At 32.7% G+C, this 23676-nt stretch overlaps 1 long non-coding RNA gene and 1 other non-coding gene across 2 annotated transcripts; both read left to right on the top strand.

Moving 5' to 3' along the window:
• Positions 1-11673: 11673 nt before the first annotated feature.
• On the top strand, positions 11674-11747 carry TRNAI-AAU (transfer RNA isoleucine (anticodon AAU)). The gene has a single exon. It is a non-coding gene; the product is annotated as a tRNA-Ile (tRNA).
• Positions 11748-12219: 472 nt separating this feature from the next.
• On the top strand, positions 12220-20008 carry LOC127093393 (uncharacterized). The gene is made up of 2 exons (XR_007792533.1): positions 12220-12458; positions 19723-20008. It is a non-coding gene; the product is annotated as an uncharacterized LOC127093393 (long non-coding RNA).
• The last annotated feature ends 3668 nt before the right edge of the window (positions 20009-23676 follow it).

Genomic DNA, 23676 nt, shown 5'->3' with positions numbered 1-23676 from the left:
AACACCCCGAATAAAATAAGAGAATTATTTAAATTAAGTTAATAATATAATTATTAATTTAATTAAATAAATTGAATTATTGGATTATTATTATTACTATTATTTGGAATAATAATTATTGGAAAATATATAAGTTGGAATAAGGAAAAAAGGGTTTCATTATTGGTAAAGAGTTTTCACGTGAAACAGAGAAGCGGCTGAAAAGTGGAAAGTGGAGAAAGGGCAAAGAGGAAGAGCTAGAGAGCAAAGGTTGAAGAACGGAAAAACTTGAAGCTTAGAGATTTGCCGGATTATCTCAGGTAAGGGGGGTTTATCGTCGTTTAATGGGTATTATAGATTAACATGTCATGGGTAGTGATAAACCGTTGAAGTGACCCTAATTGGGATGTTGAATGCTGAAATATTGTGATGAATAAGTTGTATTAAAGTTGTAATTGAGTCCGTAATTGTGTGAGTCGTGTTCCCCCGAACGTATAGCTTTTTACGGAAATTGAATCGGAGGTTCGGAAGTCCTCCAACGGCGGAAAATGCGGAGAACTCTGCATTCTGCCTTGTGTTAGCGCAGGAACTGCTGTTTTGTCTGCGTTAACCGGTTAACCCAGGGCGTTAACCGGTTAACACTGTTGCGTTTTGCCAGAAAATGTGTTTTGTCCTGCGTTAACCGGTTAACCCAGGGCGTTAACCGGTTAACACTGTTGGAAAAGTGAAAAATTGATATTTTAATGTTGTGAACATAATTGGTGATTTGCCTAGGTTGGTATGTGACATAGTAGGGATTGAGTTATGTTATGAAGTAATATTGTAGTCAATTTTGATGAGTAAAATTTGTTGGGTTTGTGTTATAAAGTGTCGATGCAAGTATGACTGAGTTGTTAAGTTGTTCCGTGTACGGAAAGTTGTTAAAAATACTGAGTTGTAGGCTTGATGAGCCAAAGTTGATTATAAGTTGATTATGTTGAAAACCTTGTTGTGTTGCTATTATTATTATGTTGTCGGAATTGTAAAGTCGTGTATGCCATGTACATTCATATGCATTAAGTCGGAGCTTTGCTCACACCACGTTGGCCTGGATTGGCAAATTTTAAGTTGAAAGTTGAAGGCTTATGCCTTGATGCCCAATAAAATGGCAATGATTTTAAGTTGGGAGTTTTACTCCGATTGGTACCACATGCATGACGAGTCGAGTCTCATTTGAGTTGCATTTTATGTTGTTATTGAGTTGCATTTTACGTTGTTATTGAGTATGATATTTGAGTTGATGTGCCGTTACTGAATGCATGATATGATTAGGGTGATTAACGTGTAAATTTACTTAGCATTACATGATGATTTATAATGCTTATTATATCGATTGAGGAACTCACCCTTACAACTATTTTTCAGGTAACGAGCAGTGAGTGAGTAGAAGCTAGTGCTTGGAGTCTAGTGTGGTCTCCTTAGTGGGTCATGCTCTGATAGATGTAACATCGGGACGGGATGTTTTAACTTGTTGAATAATTTTATGTGTAATGTATTACATATGTTGAATGATCTCTATCCGCTGCGTATTTTGCAAGAAGTGTTTATGTTGAATTAAATAATGAGCATGACTGATTTTATGGTGAAATGTGTGAAGTGTTGTGTGACACCCTTAACTGCAATAATTACTCTGATTTATATATTTGTTGTTGTAAATTAAATATTTGGGGTATTTTAGAAGGGTGTTACAGTATGCACACCAATACTAGAATACCTTGACATATGCCAACTCACTGGGTGCAGTTACGACTGGGTGATTCTCAAATGGTTCATGACCTCGACTTAAAATTCGTTAAAAAGGAAATCCTAAATCCTATTCTAGAAAATATACATCCGTGAAGGAGTAACTCGTCCCGATTAAAACGAATGCATAGTGAAGACTTCCCAGTTAGAGGATAAACCAACATCTTAGTAGGAATTCTCTATTTGACGTACCTTAGTGAAGACAAACTTAATGTACAAGACATTATGCTCCACCCATAGGTGTTGATTTGCGTCAACGGAGAACTCCAAAGTCTGTTATTCTTCACGTCATTTCTTTCTCATTGTCAACAAGTAAAAAATTACGACCATGAATGTTGAGTGTAATTAAGACTCTATCCACCATCTAACCTCACTATCACCCGTATTTCAGCTGCGTTGGCACATATAGGTTTTGATATAAACACGGGCCTTCAACTCATAATTATACACATCTACATTCCGCAAACAGACTACATTCCGCAGACTTATATATAGTCAGGGAGTATAAATCTACGACCAATAACCAATATAATATTAGAAGACACAATTCATAACCTAGGATTAACCCCTTGGTCCCATAATGACACTTTAGTGCACTCAAGTGTTATAGTAGTGTCATTGTATCCCTATTATGGAAACCTAGGGACACGTGAAGGACTTTCATCGTGAAACATTCCATTTACGAGGCAAGCTTTTAATGTGAGTGTTCTCGACACCACGTACTCCCATCCAACACGTCACTTGTTTCCTCCCTAACTCAAAGGACCACCCTGAGGTCTTGAAACGACGAAGAAGAGTATTATGAAGGCTAATATCAACTTTTCATTAATAATATAACTCCCTTCTCGGTAAAAAATATTTGGGTGGACATTGTTTTGTGCCATCCAAATGACCCAATAAGATTGGCCCAATTTGAAGGGTCATATCCATAACACATTTTCTTGGAACTGGCAAACAAGTAGATCCTCACTATGGGACTGCGCACCAGATCTTGGAAAACTCCCATATCAGTCATTGAAATCTATCAAATGGTCTCTCATGCTCCACACATCACTCCAAGGTATAATTTCATTCACTTTTGCAAGTTACATCTCTCTAACCTCACTGACATGGTCGTTTGAGTACTAACTTTACAGGTACACCTCTTCTTTATCCGTTCACCGAAGACTCTTTCCGTCGTACCGAATATCTTATATTGCGACCTTTAACATCATTTCATTTATTTCTTGTTAAACATTAGAATGGACAGGATTCTAGTATTTACTCTTTTAATTTAATCACATTTGGTACTAATTTCTACATTAATATTCGAGGATGTTACACTTTACCTCTCATATACAAATTTTTCCTTTGAAATTAAGATTTAATCTATAAAAAAAAAGGTAAGGGCAGTCCTCTAAAACTTCTGACTTAATTTCCCATCTAGCTTCTCTAAAAGGTGATCCATCCCAAATAATCTTCACTAGAGATATTTCTTTGTTTCTAAGATTTTTTATACTGTGGTTTACCATCTGAACAAGTTGAAAGGTTATGTTTAGTTTCAACTTTATCATCTTTGGATCAAAAGTTTGAAAAGGGTCTGAAATGTTCTTCTTAAGTTATGATACATGAAATACGTCATGGAGGTTCGACAACGTTGTAGTACTCCAATTTTATCTAAGCAAATTTGAAAAAATCCAGTAGATAAATATCACTTTATTCTTATTTTTTAGGCATCCTTTCCTCAGTTTTAGTAATAAAATTTTAAAAAAATTAATAATCTATTTAAAAGGTTGATTACCACTGATAGTAGAAACAAAAAAATATCATAACACTACTAGCTATTTAAAAAGCTAATTTATTTGCTAAAGGATCTTTACATGTGATTTCTAAATGTGATATCTAAATAAGTTGTATGTGTCCATAAGAGCCTATATACCATTACATGGGTTACATGAGTTTTTTTCATCTCTTTAATTAATACACTAGTGAATAATCATTTGATTCTAATAATAATAAATTGGTTAATAACTATTTTTCACCATGCCATTTGGGCCAATTTCAAAAAATCTCCCTGCAAAAAAAAATTAGATCCCCTCCCTAACATTTGAAGAATTCCCTATTATGCATTCTCATCAGACTCAATCATCAAAAAAAGATGATGTGGCAATGATATTTTTCCATTTTTCAATTAAAGTTTTTTCCACTTGTGTATTTGACTCATGGAAATGATAAACTTAATTTAATTTATCCTAATTTTATTTCTTCACCCAATTAAATTCAAAACCCTAATTGCATATAACTCACCCCTTCTTCTTCGTCGTGTGTCCACTACACATTCTTCCCCACCATTTGTGTCTTATCCTTCATTCTTCTTCACAGTGTTCTTCTTCATAGTATTCTTACAATGTTCTCTTTCGTCTTCTCCATCCTCCCTATTCACGAATGCAAAACTCAGAAAGTTTCATGTCAATTATGTCTTCAAATGGACGAATCACTATCATTTGTGGACATAATATTTCCACGAAAATGTCTGTTTCAAAATCTAAGGCAAATCATGGGAGAAAATATTGGAAGCGCAAGTATTGGGGTAAAGAAGAATATTTTTGTCAATGTGGAAGAGAAACAAATCTAGATGAAGGAGAAATCATACAACTATTAACGATGTTTGGGAAGGATTTTAGGATAGAGATTGGAACTCAGTTGTGTTCAAAAGAAGTGGTAAAGATGAAGAAAAATATTGAGAACTTGAAGAAGAAGATGAAATTTGTAATAGTAGTAGTTATTTCTTCCTGGGTTTTTTCCTCCAGTGGTTTTAGGAGCATGTATCAGAATTTAATGTAACAAGTTTGACGTGTATTATAAATGAATGTTGATGTGTATCATAATCTATTTTGAATGAATTAGAATATAGTGTTTCTGATTTAAACTTTAGTGTAACTGTTAAAATGTTTAGTATACTCACATAATAGTTTAAACATAAGTATGTTTTGACATAATTTGACATAACTTTGACATAATTTGGATCTATTTTGGACATGATTTGGACTTTGTTCTACATATACAAATTTGGACAGAATTTTGATAGTATTGTCAACATAATTTTGTCATTTTGATAGTTAATTACATTACATAACATTAACATTAATTAAATTACATGTCGATCCAAAATGAGCATATATTACCCGATACATGTTGATCCAAAATGTTCACATATTATGCATTACAAAGATATTCCAAAATTAGCACATATTGTGCATGACATAGATGTTCTTAAATTACATTACAAACTATGACCGAAAATTAAGCATTGGTGTTCTTAAATGACATTATTGTACATAAATTAAGCATTATTGAGTCATCCCATTGAAATATCATACATTATATGGATGGATGATATGTTTTTATATTAAAGTGATTAAAAAAAGAATGACATGTTTTTAAAAATTAAAATTGGCAACTTTTGTGTAATATGAATAAAAATGCCATTTCATTTTTCTCATCATACCCCTTATTTTATGGGAATTGTTATTTCCACCCCTATGTCTGCTCCCCCGCCACTGTGAAAAATTACAAATGTCCATAACGTCAAGAGATGCATCTCCGGACACACCTTTTTAAAGTCAATCTTAAGAAAAAGTTGAAGAGACACCATATTATGCTAAAACTTAATCCAGAGATGCATCTCTGTATGCATAAAAGGTATGTCTGAAGATGCATCTTCGAAAACATCATTTATTCAAAAATTAGTGGGTGGTCCAGAGATGCATCTCTGGATACTTTTGCTTCATATCATGCGTTAGTCCCTTCCTTCTTCCTCCTTCTTCATTTTTTAAAAAGTTCTCAAAATAAATCATTTAAGCTATCCAACATTCAAGGTTCTAATCCATTCATTCAAGCTTCTACCATTTGAGCTTTTTCTCCTCCTTTCTAGCATATCAAACATTCACGCTTCTACTTCTCATCAATTTTATTTGTTAAGTTTTTCAAAATGATATCTCTTTTTATGTTTTAATTTGTAGTTAGTTATTTAAGCTACATTAGTTGTTTTAGGTACATTAGATAGTAGTGTAATCGAAATTGGTAGCCTACAAGAACATGCATTGACATATTTTTTGAGGTTTAAGACATCAATGGCGTTTCTTCCATGGCTGAGAATTGAAAGTTAGACATGTATGGGAAGGAGCAGTATATTTTTTTCTTTTGCAATACATATATTTTCAACTAATTGAATCGATGTTGATGGTGATATTTTCTTTTTACGGGATCGTAAATGTTTGAAATTAGTAAACCACAACCGAAAGATATTAGAGTTGGGGAAACCTATTACTACTTGGTTTCAGGATGTTCTCCATTGTTTTGGTATTACCAATTATGTTCTACTGCGTACGTGACCATATCCCACACCATGCAAGCAACTTTTGCAGAAAGGTAGCATTCAGAGATTTCATCTTTCCACCTTCCTATGGGCGAGATAACCATCACCTTTGATGACGTCTCATGCCTCCTACATATTCCCATTAGGGGAAATTACTGGGCCACAGTAGGATCAATCGAGAGGAAGTCGTCGAGATGATGGTCACCCATTTAGGGGCTGACCCAATTCAGGCCTCGGAGGAGGAAGCTGACACAAGAGGTGCTGACACAAGATTTAGTTTTTTGGAAAAGCTTTATAAAGAACACGTGCAGTGAGGTATGGATTCCGAAGGTGATGATATGTAGGCTAAACACCATTGGACGTGTGTATTGAGGTGTTACATATTGTTCTTGGTTGACACGTCCATGTTTGTGGACAAAGATGCAACCTATGTTGATATAGTCTACCTCTAGTACTTCATTGACTTGACTGTGATTCACGAGTACAATCGGGGGGGGCACATGTTTGGTCTACTTGTACTTGAAGATGGCCGAGGGTTATCTTTGGAAGACAAAGTAGATGATAGGGAGTTGCACGTTGCTTATGATAGTTTACTATTACTAATATTTTCATAATTCATTTGTTGCACCTCCCTCGCTATTTGTTATTAATATTGTATCTGAACCATATTTCAGGGATGAATTGTCTCCCACTTCCCTCACATCACCAGGTGGGAAGTTGTGCCTACATACAATAAGGATTGGTCGTATGCGTATTGACTATCTGGTAATAGATAACATTGCCTTTTGCTCGTATAGGGGTCACCGTGTGACGCGTCCATTTGACGTCATTTCCTTATAGACAATGGCTGACATTTGGGCATGTTATAGAGATGGGTAGAGTAAGCATAAAGACAGGACTCATTGAGGATAACAATCCCTAGTTTACCTTCGTGGAGAGCATGATTGCCTACTTATGGAATTTCTTGTAGTAAATGCGGAGGAGGAGAAGGCAGGGGGGCAGACATACCAAATATTTTGTTTCGATGTATTTTTCTTTTGTATCAGGAAAATATTATGTATGATCTTGACTTTTTGAATTAATGTATGACTTCTTGCTTTCATTTAAATTTAATATAAACTTGATTTTACTTTGATTTCACTTTGTATTTACTTTAATATAACTTGCCATCAAAAGATTACAATATTGGAACAATGGTACTTCTCTAAAATGATTCAAGGGGATTTCCGGATATGCATCTCTGAAACAATTCCCCTTTGCCATTAACACGCTTCCAATACCTTTAAAAGGACTTCAAGGGACATGTCGGAGATGAATCTCTGGGAACACCCAGATAACATGCGTAGATGCATCTCCAGACCATATTTTAATCAAAATGGGTTGGATCTCAGAAAAATGAAGTCTGGTGTGATTTTGGGTGCGTCCGGAGATGCATCTTTAAACACATGAAGCTTATTTTCGGGTTTTCAGATGTGTGAGATGTACACCTAAGGGTGTAATGAACATTTCCCTATTTTATTTATTATGTTTTTTTTCATTATTGTTGCCCTCCTTGTTGTATGTTTTATTTGGGCTTTGGATTTAATACCATATCATTTCATTTTTCATATCTTACCCTTTTCTTTACTTGATGTGTGTTTTTCTCACTAATTGTATGTTTATTTAGGCTGGGTCATTTAAATCTTAGTTAGGCCAACATTGGAAATTTCTTAGCATCGTTGTGTTTGAATGTAAAAGGTAAGATGTACATGTTATTATGTGTGTTTTTGTCTTAAAAAAACTCATAAGCTCAATTCATTACCATTAATGTTATAAAATTAAATTAATAAAATTAATATTGACCAAAACTAAAATGTTTAGATGTAACGATTTAGTTTGTCAATTAAAATATTATAATCTTAGCCTAATTAAATTGTTATGATAAGTAATATTTAATATGTACACTCTCGATAAACATTTTAAAAATAAAAATATGACAATTTGATCATTTTAAAATTATTTATTATATTAATTCAATTTTAAGAAAAGAATAAAATTATTTATTCATTTATTTCTTAAACATGGATTAATTATATGAATATTGGTTGTCCTAAGTCTCGTCTTTTAATAAGTTAATAATAATCAAATCATGTGAAAAACGGTTAAATAGATGTACATCTATTTTAATCGTAGAGTTTTCAAGACACAAGTTGTACAACTTGATAGTTTTGAATATCATCTTTTTCATAATCAAATAAGATTAAATATGGATTAATTGGCTGTACAACCTTTTTATCCTCGAGAGTTCAAACACAAGTTGTATGACTTGTTCGTTCTAACACTTGTCTTCCTTCCTGAAAATAACTTGGTTGTTCTAAGTCCCATCTTTTTTATAAACTCGTAACAACTAAATCATGTGAAAAATGGTTAAATACATGTACGTCTATTTTATCGAGTTTTCAAGATGTAAGTTGTACAACTTGATCATTTTGAATCTCATCTTTTCATAATTAAATCGGATTAAAAATGAATTAATTGAATATGCATCCCTTTTATCCTCGAGTGTTCAGATATAAGTTGTACGACTTATTCGTTCTAACTTTTTTCTTCCTTCTCGGAAATAATTTGGTTGTTCCAATTCTCGTCTTTTTAATAAATTAGTAACAACCAAATTGTATGAAAGGCGATTAAATAGATGTACATTTATTTTAATCTTCGAGTTTTCAAGATGCAAGTTGTACAACCTAATCAGTTTAAATCTCATCTTTTTCATAATCAAATCATGCTAAAATCGGATAAATTGTACGTACATCCTTTTTATTCTCGAGTGTTCATAAGTCGTACGACGTGTTTGTTCTAACTCTTGCCTTCCTGCCCGAAAATAACTTGGTTGTCCTAACTCCTAAGTCTCATCTTTTTCAGACGCATATTGTACAACTTTATCTTTTTGAATATCATCTTTTTCATAATTAAATTGTATTAAAAAGGGATTAATTGTATGTACATCATTTTTATCCTCGGATGTTTGGACACAAGTCGTATCACTTGATCTTTATAATACTTGTCTTCCTCTTAAAAGCAATCACAACAAACTAACAAACGTGTTTCCTCTTTTACGCGATCAAAGCCATTTTCTTTAAAATCAACCAACACACAAGATTTTTCTACCCAAGCACTACGTAGCTTTGAATTCTCCATCGCATCGGGAGATACATAGGAGCAAGAATCAAATATTGTCACGCAGAATAATAATAAAATATTTCTTTGTTCGTAAATATGGTACATTTCTTGTTCGATGATTAGGAAAAAAATTGACATAATAAGGTTAACAATATCTTTTGCAAAATTAATCAAAGGTAAATTGTTTTCTTAAAATGGATGTTGCATTGTGTTAATACCTTTCCCGGGAATAATTGAATCCGGAATTTAAATTTGATTTCAAAGACCGTTTTTTGAAAGGGTTTTATCAATGTTTTCATTATTTTAATAAACTTTGATCGAGTTTGTTGATTTCGAGCACGTCCCAAATATTTTTTGCGTCGCGACAATGGTAGCTAATAGAGCTAACTAATATGTTATTTGGACTACGTGTATGATAATATTAAATGGTCTTATATATCTTGGGATTAACATTTTTCAAAAATCTCTTCATATTCCTAGTTTAGGGGTTACCCTTAGGAAAACTTGGTTACATTCTTCAAACTCTTGGGGTATTCTTCTATTATTTGCCTAACTTTTTTGTCGATTTTGAGCAATTTTTCATTTTTGCTCTAATCACCTTGTCTTTTATGTTATTCCTTTGATAAACTCTAAGAAAAGTATTACTTCATCTCCAACTCCTTGTCAACACAAAGAATTTCTATATTTTCCGCCATAAAAAGCTTTTTAAGGTATCATACATATGTTAGTGTGGTATTTATTATAGTAGATATATTCGACCATAGAAAAAATGTGTTCTAACAATTTGCATCCTTTAAAACATAACCCCTGAGCATAATCTCTAATATTTGAACGATCATTCATGTCTATGTATTAGTTTGAGGGTGATAAGTCATATTGAAATTCAGTTGAGTCCTTAGGGCTTGATGGAGAGCCTTCTAAAATCTTAAAGTAAATTATGAGTCTCGATCTAACATGATATTAATTGCTACACCATGAGACTTCATTATTATTAATATAAATATTTCATACATTGTATATGCATTATAAGTGGTCTTGATTGATAGCAATTGTGTTGACTTGGTTAATTTATCAATGATAATGCAAATTTAAGCGTGACCTTAAAGGTGAAAAAATACAAAAAAAGTAGGGTTTGATTTGTGTTGACTATTTAAAATTTTTAATAGTTTATTTCAAATGAAACCCAAGTCAAACACATATGCTAAAATTTAAAAGAGATGGTGAAAGATAGATAAACACGCATATTTCACCTAGGTTCTTCCCCAAACTCTGAGTTATGTATAGTTTCTTCACACTGAGAGATTTTTATTATAATTCAACTGATTACAATGTCACTAAAGATATTTCTTGGTCTAACTTACCTATATCTTAGATTTCTCAAACACGGACTTAATCTCAACTAGATCTCTTTGTTGTCTTAAAGAATGTGGCTAACACTCATCCCTTTGAGTAAATATAATCATATAGACAAATAATTGATAACATGTTTACAAATATCCCTTAGCATATGATGTAAAAAGGTCTAAGCACGAATCCAAGTATATGAATGTTTCAAAAAAAGTGTATACAACAAAATCACTTGCTTACTTATTTATTCATTTCATTCTTTTTTCTCTTTCTTTCTTTTAGTGGAGCTTCTTCCTTAGATAATTCTTTGAAAATACGAATATATTCACCAATTGTTTGGTCATCCTTCTTGCGAAGGTACGTGATTTTTCTATGTATAATGAATGCACGTTCTTATGAATATTTTGCATATGCATATATAAGTGCAATCCAAATAACACGGACTATGTTGATGCCAAAAAATAGTCCAAACTCAAAGAAGACGATTTTTCATGTGCTTGGTGAGGAATCTATCGGTTAATTTTGGAACAAATTATTTTTAGTTTGTGTGGATGCTGGGTTGTTATTTGTGAGGTAACCAACCATGTTTTGAATTTCTCAAAGAGCTAAGGCTTGTTTCCACCACAATGTTTAATCTGTAGGGTTTAGTTTTAGATTCATAAATTTGCTAACATTGAGAGATACTGAAGTCATGATTATAGGTTGCATGATAGTGTTCACAAAGGCTTTGTGATATCATGATAAAAATAAGGTAATTAATGAATTATTTTATTTTAGTGTAAACATGAACAATTCTTGTATAATAGGTAAATGAAATATATAATATTATCGGCAACGACTTTGCAAAATTACATGTTAAAAATTCTCAAATATTGGAAAGTTTCCTTTTGCAATCAAACTTAATTTCCAACCACTCTTCATAATTATGATAATTATCTTTGTTATGGTTTTGTATCTCAATAATTATTATAATTATCGTCCAAAATAATGCGGATATGTAAAAATGATTACAAATATTTTAAATAACTTAGTTACTAAAAAAAACAAATGGCCCATTAGCTCAGTTGGTTAGAGCGTCGTGCTAATAACGCGAAGGTCGCAGGTTCGAGACCTGCATGGGCCAAAATTATTTTTATTTAACCTTATTGATTTATATTTAATAATAAATGATATACTATCATTATTTTAAAATATGATCACTATAGTAAAATTCTAGTCTTTTTTTATTAACATTAAAAATATTTCAAACAATAAATTCTAATGTTTTTTCATTAGCATTAAAAAAAATGTATATATATTTTTACTAACATTATAATTATTATCTATAATAATGATTTAAAATAAAAATGTATTTAATTTAAAATGTATACTAACTAAGCAGACATTTAATCAAGTTCAATTATTGAGGTTAGTTTAACAGCTCAAATTTAAGAGCTAATCATAGAATATAATAAAACAAGATGTTTTTTTTGGCAAGTTTGTCGTTTGTCATTTGTCATCTTATTAAAATGCTTACTATTTTAAAATGGTCATTAATATTAATAATTGATTGATTGATTAACTTGGGCCTTGAAAACAAACAAAAAGAATGTTAGTTCACACCCAATTTTGTTTCTTAATACTATGTGAATTATTTGGGGCAACGAGAACAAACAAGTCAGTTTAATTTCAAATTGGTTTCTCAATACAAACCCTGAAATTCTACTCATGAACACAAACAACTACACTGCAGGTTCACTTCCAAATGGGTTTCTCAATGCAAACCCTTAAATTCTAATTTATCTTCTCTGAATTCCGATCCATCTCATCATAATGTCATTTCTTCAATTTTCAGGTAATTTATTTAACTTTATCTTGATTTTTGCTTATGATTTCAATTATATAAATAAGATCAATTTTTTCTCCCATTTCTCTCTTCTTTGATTCGTTAATCTCTAGTAAATTTATATTTTTTACTACTTATGTATGAGGTATTTTAAATGGTCGCCGAAAGATGTGATTTTGTTAAGAAAATAACTACTACAAAGGAATCATGGGACATTGTTGTCAGAGGGATTCGCTTATGATTTGTATCAAATATAAATGCGACACAAAAGTTTTTTGGAATGGAAATGGTTATAATGGATATGAAGGTTCTTGTCATTGTTTCCTTTTATGATTCTTACTTAATTATTATCGCAGCGTGAAAATTATAAAGTCGCCACTATCTTTTATTTGTTCCTTGTTCCTATAATGAAAAAACAATTTAAAAGGTAAGGATAAGACATTTGGGTTCGGGAGTTGATTAAGTAAGGATAAAGTGTTAGCACCCCTCACTTTCATTGTACTTAATGAGAACCTTTTATAGGTCTAGGGTTACTATGTTTATCTAAGGGATGCTTTCCTAATTACTTATGACTTTCTTAATGCTTTGATTTATTCATTTATAAAAGTAAATTATTAAGTTATTTTTAAGAAGGATTTAATCACAACGAAAAAAAGATTTTTTATTATTGTACTCGCCAGAGTGTCACAACTCTATGTCTATGTATCCTCAAATATAATGAAGAATGAGAGTACTATAGTTCGTCTAAAAAATATTGTGTTGATTGGTTTTATTTGTAAAAAGATAAGATATCAACGCACATGGGTGGAGAAAAGTTTATTTTAGAAAAACGTCTCAACGCACCAGGACGGAGAAATAGTAATTTGATGTCTTTGTATTGATTTTAAATTTTCCAATTGAATTATTGATCGATAAGGCGTGACGCCGGCCAACCAATTTAATTTAAAAAAATATAGTTTTAATTTAATTTAAAAATATAGTCATGATCATATATATTATATATTATATATAATATATATTATATTATATATATATATATATATTATATATTATATATATATATATATATATATATTTATATTTATTATTATTTTTTTGTTTTTGTTATTTGTAGTTGTTCATTAATAAAAGAAAACCTATCTAAATGAACATTTTTATCCTCTAAATACTTACAAGAGAAAAAGATTTTATTCTTGTGTTTTTGAATTTATTTGAAATAAAATTCATTTTTGATATTTTTTGAATTGAATGAATTAAAATAAATAAATTAATATTTTTTCTTTATATATTAACAACCTAACTGATCCAACCTAAATTAGTAAAATGAGAAAAGATGAACTAAGTAACTAAATAATTTTAATATTTTATATTTTTATAATATAATTTTTCTTTGTGTTTCAATATTTTTTTTATTTTTTATTTTTTTTATATATTTTTATAATATTACAATAAATAAAAAGACAAATAAAAAAATAACAATAATAATAAACTCAAAGGGATACATATAATAGTTCAAGGTGTGTAAGAACAAAGAGTCAATGGACTTCAATCCATCAACTATTAGTAACCACCTCAAGCAAAATAATAAATAAAACAAAATGATAAAGTAATTACATGAAAATAAAAATGAAAAAAATAAAAAAAATAAAAAAAAATAGAAAAGGCAGCGTAAAAGCTTTCTCATTCTTCACAAAAGAAACTCATGTGGGGCCATAACAATTTCCAACTTTTTTTTAAATTAATTTAATAATAGTCATAATAATAATAATAATAATAATAATAATAATAATAATAATAATAATAATAATAATAATAATAATAAGTAAAATTCATAGATAAAAGTAAAAGAGAGAAAAAGCTACCAAATGGTGCAAAAATGAGGGATCTGGACCGGCGGTGGTGGACGATTCCACGGGGTTGTGATTCCTCTCTGTTTTTATTATGTTATTCGTCTTTCTTCTCGATTTTGTTTCGTAGGTGGATGTGTTTTTCGGATTTCTTATTGTTGTTTATGTTGTGCATAGCATGATGTTGATGGCTTTTTTCAGATTTGTGGGTTGGACTGTTTATTTATTGTAACAGGTTTGTGGATTAAAGGGTGAAGATTTTCTTTTGAGTTTTTGATAGTGTGTATTGTGGGTATTTGTATTAGTGCCTATTTTTTTTTCCTACTTTCTACTGATTTTCACGTGCATATATATATATATATATATATATAATTATATATATATATATATATATATATATATATTATATATATTATATTATATATATATATAGGATCTTTTCTCTCTCTTATTTTATAGTGAAAAATTCGAGATGAGCATTGAAATTGGGTTAATTGAGCATTGAAATGGATTAATTCAATTGGTTTGATTTGTAATTGATTTTGGGAAAATTTAAAAAAAAAATTGGATGATTTGGAACTAGTGTAACTTGGGATAATTCTTGACAAGCTATTTGGGATAGAAGACTCAATGGGGATCGACCAAAATTAAGTGACAACTACTGAGGAGGAACAAAGGTGGTAGCATCTTGACCCGGGGATCAACTCAGATAGGAATGCGCACGACGACATCTCTATCCGAAAATCAACTCGGAGAGGAATAAATAGAGCATCTCTACCCGAATTTCATACCAAAGAGAAATAGTTAGAGCATCTTGATTCGATATTCACACCGAAAAGGGATAAAAAGGAACATCTCTATTCGGGACTAACCGAAGAGGAAAGAATTTTGATTCGGGATTCACATGGAAGAGGAATAAGAATAACAACATCTCAACCCGGGATTTTCACCGGAGAGGAATAGAAAGAGCATCTTAATTCAGGATTCACACTGAAGAGGAATAGAAATAACATCTCGATTCGGGATTCACACCGAAGAGGGATAGAAAATGTAGCATCTCGATTCGAGATTCACACTGAAGAGGAAAATTCATAGCATCTCGATTCGGGGTTCAAACCGAAAAGGGATAGAAATAATACATTATCTCGGTTCAGGATGAAGGTGAATAGTGATCCAAAACGCAACGGAATTAAAAAAATTCTCCTTTAGTGATCCTTACAAATGGGCATGATCAGTGATGGAATCGTTACCTCTTGTGGCGATTAAAACCTTTGATGCATATCTAAGGAGTGATCACGAATGTTGAATAGTGACAACGCCTCTACTCAGCCCACACAAACGGATTCCTTAAGTCCCAGTGCTAGCTGCTACGAATGAAGGCTTTGAGTGTGTGTGTGTGTGTGTGTTGTGTGGTGTGTGAGAGAGAGAGAGAGAGAGAGAGAGAGAGAGAGAGAGAAATGAAATTTCATCTGATCCAATGCTTCTGCACAAGGGTTCTATTTATAGAACCACTTGTGTGGACTGCAAGCTAAAAAGCCCACTTAAGTGTATATGGCTCATATCTTATGATGTACCAAAATCACTTAAGCGCGTGGTACCTTACCATATTTCGTATTCTACTTAAGTGCATTGTACCTTACGGTGTTCCTTATTTACTCTATCTCTCATCAATTCGTCCTTTTGTGTGTGACCCTATAGGTTTTTGCGGCATTGGTAATTATATTAAATCATATTTAACATAATAAACAATGAGCGGTATCTAGTAACACATCACTGCTACCCAAGACACGAAAATGTCATGTTATCTGACAAATACTTTTGTGATAATACTTATGTGTACAATTATCCTTTTGCCCTTATGTCTATATTGAACACAAGGCATAGACTGTGTCATCCTTGTCCAGTTCAATATTGGACCCTTAGACATTCATCCTATTACGCATGATGGGCAAATTCCATCTAGGTCACTCATGTCCCTCAACATGCTTCGTTGAGTACCCATCAACTGTCTTTATGGTCATCCAGTTACGGACAATGTTTGATTAACAATAAAGTACTCGACTCTACATTTAGGATCCATAGTGGTTTCAGGTCGAAGGGTGGTATACACCACTATCACCATGAGAATAATTTATGACACTCTGCATAACATTCTATATAGTATTCTCATAACGGGTCAATCCAATATAAATATTACTCATAATATTCATACATATGTTTAAGACTTGATAACTCCTTATCCATGATCCATGAGATGTGATCATCAGTCTATATACATAATAGTCTTAATGCTTTAATGTTATCTCACTTCACAACAAAGCCCGACTACGGATACTTTAAGAATAATGTCCTTATGTTTAATGGGATCTCATGATTAAGTCACACTTGATACATTATACGGGATAGTTATTCTTAGAGATCAATACTTTTGGTACTTGTATCGAATTATTTATTAATAATAAAATGTTTTTTCTTTATTATGTTAGTTTAATAAAGACCCTAGAATAACTAGTCCGTTTAATGTATCAAGTGTGACTTAATCATGAGATCCCATTAAACATAAGGACACTATTCTTAAAATATCCATAGTCGAGCTTTGTTGTGAAGTTGGATAACATTAAAGCATTAAGACTATTATGTATATAGACTGATGATCACATCTCATGGATCATGGATTAAAAGTTATCAAGTCTTAAACATAGGTATGAATATTAGGAGTAATATTTATACTGGATTGACCCGCTATGAGAATACTATATATAATATTATGAAAAGTGTCATAAGTTATTCTCATGGTGATAGTGGTGTATACCACCCTTCGACCTGAAACCACTATGGACCCTAGAAGTAGAGTCGGGTGCTTTATTGCTGATCAAACATTGTCCGTAACTGGATGACCATAAAGACAGTTGATGGGTACTCAACGAAGCATGCTGAGGAACATGAGTGACCTAGATAGAATTTGTCCATCCTTCGTAACAGGATGAATCTCTAAGGGTACAATATTAAAATGGACAAGGATGACACGGTATATGCCTTGTCAGATCACATGACATTTTCGTTTCCTGGGTAGCAGTGATGTGTTGCTAGATATCACTCACTGTTTATTATGTTAAATATGTGATTTAATATAATTGGAAATACAGCGAAAACCTACAGGGTCACACGCAAAAGGACGAATTGATGAGAGATAAAGTAAATAAGGAACATCGTAAGGTACTGTGCATTTAAGTGAATTGTATAAAATCGTAAGGTACGACGCATTTAAGTAGAATACGAAATATGGTAAGGTACCACGCACTTAAGTGATTTTGGTATATCATAAGATATGGGCCATGTAACACCCCGATTTAATTTCCGTATTTACTTATTAGGTGTTTATTTTAATTAATCATTTTTTGGTGTGATAATTAATTAAATATGTGTTCTGGTGATTATTTGAATTATTTGAATATATGTGTTATTTGAATAATTAAATTTTATGAGTAGAAATAGCAATTGTCTAGTAATGGGCCTAATTAATTAGAATGCGTGGATAAGTGAGTTAAACCGATTATGAGTTAAAAAGATAGTAAGGGTTTTAGAGATTATAGTTAGTTTTGTAAAATAAGAGAAGAAGAGAGAATAGAAGAGAAGAGAAAGAGGAGAAGAGGAAACTAGAAGAAGAAGGACCTAGAGATTTCATCTATACTAAGGTAAGGGTGGAATTTCAAGTGGTTATGGATAAACATAATGTATGTAATGTATGTGGGTTAGATATCATGAACTTAGGATTTGGGGATTTTGATTTTTGAGAAACCCTAACATGTGTTTATGTTTTAATCCATGAAATTGATGTTTATGCTATGCTATGATGTTTCTATATTGAATTCCATGAATAGGTATGTGTATAGAACATGATTTGGTGCATAATTGTATGTTTGAGTTTCACTTGAAAATGATTGATTTGAGATTTTGGTGAAAATTAGTGGAGCTTAGAATCTTGTTTCTATGATCCTAATAGTTATATATATATATATATATATATAATATATATATATATATATATATATATATATATATATATATATATATATAGGTTGTATAACTATTTATTTCATGAAAAATGATGGATTAATGATGAAAATTCGTGCTGGACAGTAGCATTTTCGCAACAACAGTTTTTCTGATTTTTGATAGCATTTTCGCAACAGCAAATTTTCTAATTTTTGACAGCATTTTGAAAAACTTGTAAATTCAATAACTTTTGAACCGTAACTCCGTTTGAGGTGTCGTTTGGACCGTTACGAAGCTAAGAATACTATCTATAATATGATATTCATTTTGATAACAGTAGATTAATAATTTATCAAAAGAATCCTAATATGGATGTATGTTGTATTTGTGGTGAATGTGAATGACATGTTTTCTATTGTTTGTCATATATTGGATGGTTTTAGATGGGTTTTGTGAAGAAACATAATACTTGAAATTATGTATGTGATGATTTGAATTGGTGAATTTGATGAATAACATGAATTGGCTTGCTTGCTTTATGTTATTGTGTTGTGATGAGATGATGAATGTTATTTGATGTATTGTTTGTGATTAAAGTCATGTTAGGTGTATGTTATGCAAATGTTGGATGTGGTATGCTTATGCATGATTAAGGGGTTACGATCGTATTAATTGCATGAGTCTCGTTGTTGTTGCATACTTACACTAGCACGAGTCTATGAAAGAGGCAATGTTGGATAATCTCGCGTAGATTATTTGCTTGTCCTAAACCTAACGCCGAATGGGGTTTGAAAGCTTAAGAATGAATCGAGCTTTAGAGGTGGTTATCTAGTCTATTTGAGAGATGCTCAGCAAGCCGGAAATGATAACGAATTGGATCCACGTGTATATCGCATTGAGTCACACATTGAGTCACACGTGACGGTGTGAATTGTTGTTTCTATGATTATGTGATATGATTGTGTGGATATGATTTTGGTAGATATGCATATACATGGATTTTAGGTGATCCATTTGATATGAATTGTTGATGTGTTGTTGATGTGATACGTGTGCATATTTGTGATATATGTGATGAAATGGTGACTTGTATACATAATGGAATAATGTGAAAGTTATATACATATTTGATGATGATTTATAAATGATGATGGATGATAATATGTACATGAAATCGATATGTTGTGAAATATGACTTTTGTACATCGTTTAGTATTTATAAATGAATACTTGTGGATTGTTGAGCCATGTCGTATGATGATAAACATGTGATTCTTTAATAAGATGATATGATGCATGTTTGTATGAAGCGTGACGAATACTAATAATATATGTATGTTTTTTATACATTTCATATTATTATGTTTTTCTATAATGATTTGAATTATCACCCTTCTGTTGGAATGATGTTCTATCGCGATATCGCTCAGGTACCTGAGATAGTGGTGCTTCGCACAAGGATTAGATTCGGAGGCTAGTTCTTATTGTGTATTTACTAGGTAGTCTATAGTGCTCTGGTCATGTAACACTTGGGTTTATGGGATTATTTATATTTGTTTTGATGTTGAGAGATATTTTTGTGCTTTCTTTTATCTTGTTATTTGGATATGTTGGTTTTGATGTTGAGTGGCCTTAGAGCCCAAAATGATATTTTGTGGTAGATGATTTATGGGAATCATCACTATTTACCATTTATGAAGAGAGGTGTTATTCCGATGTGTGAGTTTGCATGTTGGTTATTTAATTTTGATTTATAATCCGTGTTACTTGTATGTGACCATGGCATGGGTTATTTCTGGCAGAAGTAAATGTGATGCCCTCGTGTATGCATGCTTTAATATACTTTGTATTCAGTCATTCAGCTAGGTTATGAATTTGTTTGATTCTGTTGTATCTGATTTGTGTGTATGACACAATCAATACGGTTTGTTTAACAATCCTTGTTGTTGTAGTTGTTTGGTTGGTATAGCAGGAAGATGGTTGCTGGAAGGAATGATGATGCGCTTGCGGCGGCATTGACCCTGTTGGCTGGTGACATTCCGCAAATGAATGGTGGTGATTGGGAGCGTGATATTGATGAGTTACGTGCTTTGGGGAAGTTCCAGAGGAACAATCCGCCAACTTTTGAAGGAGCTCATGAACCTGACAAAGCTCAAGAGTGGTTGAAGGAGATTGAGAAAATCTTTCGAGTTATGAACTGTTCAGATGTGCAGAAGGTGCAGTTTGGCACTCATATGCTTGAGAAAGAAGCTAAGGATTGGTGGCGCAACACTGTTCAGAGATTTGATGAGGATGACATTGAAGTGACTTGGGCACTTTTTTGTGATGCTTTTCTGGAGAAGTATTTTCCAGAAGATGTTCGTGGAAAGAAGGAAATTGAATTCCTTGAGTTGAAGTAAGGTAATGGTACCGTAGCTGAGTATGCTGCAAAGTTTGAGGAGTTGATCAAATTTTGTCCCCATTACAATATTGCTAATGTTGAGAGATCTAAGTGTCTTAAGTTTGTGAATGGCTTGAGACCTGATATCAAGAAGGCAATTGGTTACCAACAAATTACGAGATTTTTTGAGTTGGTTAACAAGAGTAGAATCTATGATGAGGATAGCCGTGAGAGTGTTGTTCATTACAAGCCCCTGCATGATAAGAAAGGAAAAGGGAAATTCTGAGGGAAGCCGTATGATGGTAAGAAGAAAGCTGGTGATGGCAAGAAGTCGAGTGGGGGAGGATGTCACACTCCTGTAAAGTGCTTCAGATGTGGTGTTGAGGGACATCGTGCTCTCGAGTGTCCTAAGGGCGATGTGACTTGTTTCAAGTGTGGCAAGCAAGGTCACAAATCTTTTGATTGCAGGGTTGGTTCAAATGTGACTTGCTACAACTGTGGTGAGCAAGGGCATATTAGTACCAAGTGCAACAAGCCGAAGAAGGAGCAAGCCAAAGGGAAAGTGTTTGCATTGTCCGGTGCTGATACTTCTGATGAGGAGAGATTAATTCGAGGTACGCGCTTTATTAATAATATGCCTTTGATTGCTATTATTGATACCGGTGCGACACATTCTTTTATTTCTTTGGATCGTGCTAAGAGATTGAATCTTGAATTATTTGTTATGCGTGGAAGCATGGTTATTGATACTCCGGCTATGGGTTCAGTAACTAATTCATTTGTTTGTTTGAAATGTCTGTTGAATATTTGTGATAAATATTTTGAAGTGGATTTAGTGTGCCTTCCATTGAGTCAACTTGATGTTATTTTGGGAATGAACTGGTTGAGGGCCAACCATGTCTATATCAATTGTTTTGCGAGAGCTGTTCTTTTTCTTGATCTAGATAAGGAAGGTGATTTATTCTTGTCTACTCAACAAGTGAATGAATCTGTGCGAGATGGTGCTGAAGTGTTTATGTTAAGTTTGAAGCTTAGTGAAAATGGAACAATGGGTGAATTTCCAATTGTTCGTAATTTTCCTGAAGTGTTTCCTGATGAGGTTAGTGATTTGCTGCCTGAACATGAAGTTGAATTCACGATTGATTTGATTCCTGGTACTAGTCTGGTATCGATGGCTCCGTATCGGATGTCACCATCTAAATTGAAAGAGTTGAAGAGTCAACTAGAGGATTTGCTTGATAAGAGGTTTATTCGTCCGAGTGTGTCGTCGTGGGGTGCACCTGTCTTATTTTGACTAACACCATAAATTGTAGAAGCCATTTTACTTCTTTCAAGCCCATTTTTCACAAAATTCTGAAAAGCTTTTTCATATTTATATATGATAGTATTAGAAGTTTGTGGAGTTTTGGAAAGAGTTTCTTCAAGTTTTAAGCATTTTTGTTTGAAAAATAATTTTCCTTTTCTAGAACAAAAATGTTTCCTTTAAGTTCAAAAACTTATGTTTCAAGCTTATCACATTCTTCAACAGTTTCTTCATGGACCCTTTTTAGGATCTTGAATTTTTGTCGAAGCTTATGATAGGAACTTAGAGGTTATGATAAGCATGCTTCTAAATCAGAGCAAGAGAGATAAGGAAATACCTCTTTAGAGTCAGATTCTCTTTCGGATGTACTTCTAGACGTGGTAGCCATGAAAGCAACATTTGCATGTTCCTCTTCAAAGTCTGATTATGAGGCGTCAGGTTCAGAGTTGTCCCAGGTAGCCATGAGTCCCTTCTTGGTTTTGAAGGAGTTTTTCTTGAATCCTTCTTTTCTGGAACTATGTTTCTTAAGATTTAGACATCCATTTCTGTAGTGTCCTGGTTGTTTACATTCATACCAGGTTACCTCTTTGTTTGGTTTGCTTCTGGAAGTTGATTCTGAACGATCTCCCTTCTGTCTGTGTCTTCTGAAGTTGTTATTCCTTTTTCTCCAAAGTTATTTAACTATCCTGTTTAGAAGAGATAACTCTTCTTCATCATTAGAATCATCCTTTTCAGAGTCATCATCGTCTTCTTCTTTAGCTTGAAAGACTTTGTTCCTTTCTGGCTTTCGTCTTTCTGATTTGGACTTCAGAGCCACTGATTTGCTTTTCTTTTGAGGCTCATCTTCCTCTATCTCTATCTCATGACTCCTGAGGGAGCTTATGGGTTCTTCCAGGCTTATGTTGTTCAGATCTTTTGATAGCTTCAAGGCAATGACCATGGGTCTCCACTTCTTTGGCAGACTTCTGATAATCTTTTTGACATTATTTGCAGTTGTGTAGCCTTTGTCCAGAACCTTGAGTCCTTCAATTAAAGTTTGAAATCTAGAAAACATTACCTATACATCTTTATCATCCTCCATTTTGAAGGCTTCATATTTTTGAATTATGGCCAGAGCCTTAGTCTCTTTAACTTGAGAGTTGCCTTCGTGATTCATCTTTAGGGAATCAAGTATTTATTTAGATGTTTCCCTGTTGGTGATCTTTTCATATTCATTGCAGGATATTGCATTCAACAAAATTGTTTTGGCTTTGTGGTGATTTTTGAAATCACGCTTCTGATCATCTGTCCTTTTACTTCTGGTAATGACGATGCCATCATCAAATACAGGTGGTTCATAGCCATTTGTAACTATGTCCCATAGGTCAGCGTCATAGCCTAATAAGAAACTTTCGATTTTGTCCTTCCAATAATCAAATTTCTCTCCATCAAAAACTGGAGATTTAGGGTTGTAGCAATCTCTTTCATTGGTGTTAGTCATTATGTTTTTCTCACGCTGGATCTCTCTACACTATTAAGTTTTTGATTTGAAAATCAATAACAGAGACGAAACGCTGATACCAATTGAATCTAGAGAAAAACAACAAAGGGGGGTTTGAATTGTTTTTCATTGACAATAAAAACTTTTGCAAATGCCACACACACGAAAAATCACAGCAAACAACGTAGAAGTTTATCCTAGTTCGCTTGAAATTCAAAGCT

This window comes from Lathyrus oleraceus, chromosome 6 (assembly GCF_024323335.1).
Source record: "Lathyrus oleraceus cultivar Zhongwan6 chromosome 6, CAAS_Psat_ZW6_1.0, whole genome shotgun sequence".
NCBI classification, from domain to species: Eukaryota; Viridiplantae; Streptophyta; class Magnoliopsida; order Fabales; family Fabaceae; genus Lathyrus; species Lathyrus oleraceus.
The sequence above is the reverse complement of the archived record's forward strand: the minus strand, read 5'-3'. Positions and strand labels throughout refer to the sequence as shown.